Here is a 6752-nt window from a genome sequence, read left to right as displayed (position 1 = left end):
GGGGGAGGGATGTTGCTCAGAGGTACAGCGCTCGCTCGAGTGCAAGGATCTGGGAGCGATCCCGTCGGTGGGCCCTGGGCTATTCTCGTTCTAGGCCAGTGCTCCACAAGTGGTGTAACAAAGGCTGTGGTATATACTATCAATGCTGTGTAATGATGCATATAAAAATATCCCTTGCTGCTAATTGAAAAGAGTAGCTCATTGAAGTGGCGACAGCGAGTTCCCTCTTTCAATATCTGTGTCGTCCATAACCATATGTCCGACGCCATATAACCGTAAATAAAATGTGTTGACTGCGTCGTTCAATAAAAACATTTCCTTCCTTCCCTTTCAAGTTAGGATTCTGTGACTAATAGAAAGTAAACTGTCTTTATTATTACAGACACAGTGGATAGCGACCGGGGAGGATACGTTTGTAACTGTAACGAGATCAGACGACAATTACAAAATACGGCTGGATTGTGGCTGGTTGGTGCGGTGGCTGTCGCCCCAACCACGCCACTAACACTGGAATACAAAGAACCCGTGGAGGACAATCATTGGGAACGTAAGTATTGAAAAGGACTGTTCCAGTAAAATATATGACTGACGGTCACTTTTGTGTATCCATTTTTCATGTTTTCTCCAACTATCTAGGCTTTTTAAGAGCAAATACAAAGACGAGTGTATGTTAAAAATGTATATATCTGTTTGGTTCTGTTGTAATTACTTTTGACGTATGGCTAGTTTGATCACTGTTTTAAGATACATTTGATTTTCATTTCAAGTTATGTTTGTGCTTATATCCAATTAAGCTTCAAGCACGCTGTCCTGAGCACACACATAAGCTATCTGGGATGTCTGTCCACGCAGGGGGGTTAGTTGTTAGTGGTTAGTGAGATAGAAAAGGGTGTAGCGGTCCTTACACCTACCCATACACCTACCCATTGAGTCGTTTAAAAAACTTCTGTGGGTGGGAGCTACGAACTCAGTACATACCTGCCGTATGTCCGATGGCTTAAACTACGACAGCACCGAGGCCGGTTGCCCCTACAAAACATGTCCAGTGTAAAATAATCGACACACTGTGATTTGCACTGGGTTGGTTTTATGATACAAACATTTAGAAACGAATAATGTCAAACTTCGCTATGTCGGGACTGTATTTCCTAGATCCACAGTTATCAGAAGGTGGAGAAAATTTTAAGTGACATTCTTTTCATCAACCACTTTTAAACGTGAATATTGATAACATTACGGATGGGACGATTAATGTATTTGACAAATAATTGTAAATATAACCTATACCGTAAAAAAAAACCCATTAATACCATTTTTTACCATGCCATGATAGCGTGTTGGGATTTGGGATACTCGGGAAATATTTTCCCCATGAGTCGAGAGGCGTGGCAAAATTAATTTGACGTGAAACTGATTCAAACAATTTTTTGTACCAATTTTAGAATGCTTAGATACCCAGTTATTCAATCCCGGCGTTGACAGACTCCCATTTTTGTAGGGGGGGGGGGGGGGGGGGGGGGGGGCCCAAATTTGTTTTTACCCCGAAATAAACGAAGATTCCTGAATCTCGATAAAAAAATAAAAAATCATATTAGCATCACTGCCAAACAGCTATATAGAATTGCAAATAATTACTGCACATTTTACATGTATTACATGTAAGTTTGTGGGTAGAATTGTGTAAAATACATGATGAAAAGGCCCAAATGTCTGTATTTTTCACCAACTGTTGCAACACTGCGTGGGGGGGGGGGGGGGGGGGGGGGGGGGGGGGGGGGTGGGTGGGGGGGGGGGGGAGTTGCCCATTCTAAGACCCATCCCCGCCCCCTGTCTCATACGCTTATATATTCATGGTTTAACGTTAAACAATCCATTCTTTTTTATCTGTAGGCTTACCAAAACGTTGCAACTGATTACCAGAAGAAGGGAAAACGAACCGATGGGGAGTATCTTCTTTACCCGCCAATCCTCAACAGCGCGGAAGTGAGAATTTATTGCCACAATATGAATACCATAGTGTCCCAAAGAATTCATAACTCTGAAGAATAAAAATGTCGGTAAACATCCGAATCTAGAAGATGTAGATTGTTCCGGAAATCCCATGCCTTCCAAATATTGGTCTTGGTACACTGGTGAAACCGAGTTTTTCAAACTGGGTGTAAACACCAGGTAAGTAAAAGTAAATTATGCGACAGTTATAATTTTTATTACATATTAATTTTTTTTTTTTTTTTAAATCCCCAACCAAACCTCCCCCAAAGTTTCCTTGGCATTCCGCCTCATGTCATTGCCACCCCCCCCCCCCCCCCCCCCCCCCCCCCCCCCCCCCCCCCCAAAAAGAAGAAAGAGGAATTTTCTGGATCTGCCACTGTTGATCATCGGCTATTGGATGTAGCAGAAGCAGATTTTTGTTTTTCTTTCTGTCTTGACCAAAAATGTGGATATTTCAAAGTCAGACAACAAATATCCGTTGTTTAAACATATCTCAAGTGTTGTGAAACAAACATACTTTTACTTGTCCTGTCCCGGGTAATACGTCATATTTGTCTTAAAGTGACTAACGCTAATTTTGGGGGGAGTTTTCTGTTAAATTGCACGTTACTTGCAACATCCTGCTTAAATATCAGTCCTGCAAACAGGGTCATAAAAGAGGCTTAGTTTTTGAGTAGGTGGTCACGGAAAGGTAACATTTGTCCTCATGGCTAAAAATGATCATTTCTAGATAACAAATTTCAATTAAATCAAGCACATGTTCCAGGAAGATCTGTATTTACCATTGTTAGTATGGCATTAGTATGAACGGTTCTTCAGAATACATCTAATTGGCCTGGAAGCATGTTTATCATATTGCTCACACCCAAAGACATATGTTTTGATACTAAAAACACCTCAATACGTGAAGAATTGGCAGAGATATTGCTTTCTTTAATATGGTGGAAGTCATCTTGGAAAATGTTTGCCATGCGAATCGTGTGCAGTTTTGAAAGTGTCATCAGGTGATTTCATGACCCCACACAATAAATAATAAGTCTAGCCATAGGAACTAATGTTATCCCCCTATTTTGGTGGTCCTGTTTGCAGGACTATATGTCGGGCCGAATTTACAGTCTTGTTATATATACAGGGTACATTTATGCATGTATTGTGTGTGGGGTTGGGGTGGGGGTGGGGGTCGGTTCATTCTGTATGCCTTAACGTTAATGTCACGAGCCCGGCACAAATTGGTATAATCACTGAATTAGTTTAGCTTTTCACGTCTAGAAAATAGGTGTTTTTGTGCCCCATGAGAAGCACATTAAGGGAAGGTGTGACATTAGCTTATATGACAAATTACTGGTATCCAAATAAAATAAACAACAATAGACCAGGCTAAGTTTTAAAATAGTGATTATTAATATCACAATTACTCACAATACATATATTATCTTTAAATATTAATAACAATGTCTTATAAGTATTTTCTTATTTGGAGTTACGTGGCAAGGAATGGATCGTTAAGTTAATAAGTTACCTTAACTTACTAGAACTCTATTGAATAAAGGTGTGTTAAGTAATAAATTCTAGCTAACAGTAGTTGTAGCCATATATTTATATATTATAGTTATTTAAGCTATTCATTGAGTACAGGTTAAACACTCCAACACCAGACCATAACAGAGAACACATTCTACTATCAAGGAACCCACCTCTAACAGTAACACATCTTAGGCACATGAACAGCAATTATTTTACCAAAGTTTGATCCACGAATCCCTGCCACGCAACACCTCTAGCTTGGTTCTCAGTCACAATCGTAAGATCCCTCTGGCTATCCACTCAGTCAATTTAAACAAAAGGTTATGCAATGAATTGGACGTCATTGCGGACACCAAAGATATTCCCTGGAAACGCTTGAAGAGTGAATAAACCACTGGTAATAATGGATTAATCGACCGATGGCCAATTAGATCAGTATACTCAACTATACTCCAACAAGAGCCAATATGTTAGATGTTTCTACAATATAATCATTAATATCATATACTATGCCAGTCTTCATTACTAACTAGTAACAGGTACTGGTTCCCAGTGACTGGCTGTAAATATACATATTTCAAACTCAACAATCGGTCAATAGATAGTGAAGTTATTTAGTAATAACTTCTTGTTCCACAGGTTTGTTAACTATATATCAAATGTCTGTTGCACAACTGAAGGCCCTAATTAGGTGTTGTTGTCATTATGAACAACAAATGTTGGCAAGGGGTCTTTAATGGGTAAAAACAGTAAGAGCTTGAAGGAATCCCGTCATACCCGATCCCATCAAATTAGGATATTTACCATACCTAAGGTACGGAAATATACTATCCTAAAAATGTATATAAAACACAATATTTTGTAAAAACTATGTCTTAACCGATACATACATACATAAATACATATAAATTCATATATTACATAAAATGGTGGGTCCACCAATCCAAACTTCCAATTGTTCTGTTGTTTAGTGAAACATGTTTAAATACGCACAACCATTTCACTGGATGTCTGCAAGGCTGGTTTTATGTCCGAGAAAGGGCATCGGCGAGGACGTTCCACTTTCCAGCAATATGGGCAATTACAATAGGATATTCTTGGAGTAGAAGGTTCCATTTCAGTATATGGTGATTGATGTCTTTTATTCGATGAATAAAAGTTAATAGGTTATGGTCTGTGTAGATAGTTACTTCATGTGACGTTCCCTTAAGATATATCTGGAAATGTTTAAGGGCCTGAATCATTGCCAAGGCTTCCTTTTCCACTATGGAATAGTTGCTCTGATGGCAATCAAATTTCTCAGAAAAGAAACTTATGGGTTGATCTAGTCCGCTCTCATTCTCCTGAAATAAGATAAGCACCTGAGCCAGTTGCACTGGCATCATATGCCATCTTGAATGGTAGACTGTAATCTGGCACAGACATCTCTGGTTTGGAACACAACATGGTTTTACCATGGTTAAATGCATTATCACGGTTTTCTGACCACCGAAAATGTTCTCTTTTCTTTAATAAATTGGTTAGTGAGGCAGCAACGGTGGTAAAGTTTGGACAGAATCATCTGTACAATTCTGTCATGCCAATGAATCGGCGTACTTCCTTCCGGATTGTGGGTACTGGATACTGAACTGCACACTCCACTTTTGCAGTTAACGCAGCCACTTGTCCCAGTCCAACTGTATGTCCAAACTCACACTTGTATAAATTTGCCGTTAAGTTTGCACTTTAAAGCCTACTGAAGACTGAATTATGTGTTCCTGCCAGGTATCGTTCACAAGAACTACGTCACCGAGGTACACTCGTACACTTGGCATATCTGCTAGCACAGAGTTCATCAAGCGCTGGAAAGCAGATGGAGCCCTTCTCAGTCCGAAGGGCATTACACAGTACTGAAAAAGTCCATCAGGGGTCACTATGGCTAGTACTACTCGTTTTGCCTGATCTGATAAAGGTATTTGAAAGTATCCCTATAGTAGGTCGCGCTTGGTGATGAACTTAACATGCCCGATGCTGTCAATGCAGTCATCCAGTCTTGGTAATGGGTAAGAGTCTGCTTTGATTAATTGGTTCACTTTTCGCAGGTCAGCGCACACTCGAAGTGTTCCATCTGGATTTGGCACCAAAATGCATGGCGAATTCCAGTCACTGTTGGAGGGCTCGATTATGTTATTGTCTAACATATAGTCGATTTTCTTTTCAGATAAGCACGCTTATGAGGGTTCATGCGGTAAGCATGTTGCTTTATTGGACTGGCATCTCCAAAATCAAGGTCGTGAGTGAGGACGTCGTCACACTTGGAGAGTTTTGAAACAATGTGACATGGGTGTGAATCACTTCTGTTATCTCTTCGCATTGTTCTCCACAGAGGTGTGGCATAACAAAAATTACAGTTGGCAAAAATGTCGCTGTTGTCCAACTTTATGTCCGAGTTGGTAGTCTGCTCAGCTGTATCATGGCTGGTTCTATTCACTACCATGACTGTTGCTTCTGATGTCTGGACATGATATGTCTTCAGCAAATTAACATGACAATATTTTGCCTTCCTACCACGGTCTGATGTGTTAGTAATATAACCTGTTTCATTAATCTTACAATTTAAGGTCCGTAATATTTAGACTGTAGTGATGACTTCGGTATGGGGAGATACATGAGAACTTTTTCCCCAGCTTTAAATTCCCGAAACTTGGCCTTTTTGTCAAATTGCCCCTTTATCTTGATTTGCGCACATGTAAGTGCTTTTTAGCTAACTCTGTGGCATTCCAAAGTCTATCGTTTTATCACAGAGACGTAATTATGCATATTTTCCGACTTATTCTCCTTTACCCAACTATCTGTGTGCAGCTTTAGTGGTCCCTTTGGGGTGTGGCCATAACCTAACTTAAAGGGAGAGAATCCCAACGATTATTGCTTAGAATACCTAGCTGCAAATAAGACAAAAGGAATTCCTCAATCTCAGTCTTTCACGTTTTCTGCACAATAACACCGCAGCATACTTTTCAAGCTTTGATGAAACAGTTCTAAAGCTTCCTGTGATTCAGGGTGATAAACACTAGATTTAACATGTTTTATATCTAAAAGGACCGTCACTTGCTGAAACAATTCTGCCATGAAATTAGTACCTTGGTCGAATTGTAAAATTTCTGACAAACCTGCCATCGTGGAATATTTAAGCAGAGCCCTGACCATCACAGCTGCTGTAACTTTGTACAGAGGTATATCCTCTGGGAAGTGGGTAT

The sequence above is a fragment of the Gigantopelta aegis genome, chromosome 10 (assembly GCF_016097555.1).
Source record: "Gigantopelta aegis isolate Gae_Host chromosome 10, Gae_host_genome, whole genome shotgun sequence".
Taxonomy (NCBI): Eukaryota; Metazoa; Mollusca; class Gastropoda; order Neomphalida; family Peltospiridae; genus Gigantopelta; species Gigantopelta aegis.
The sequence above is the reverse complement of the archived record's forward strand: the minus strand, read 5'-3'. Positions refer to the sequence as shown.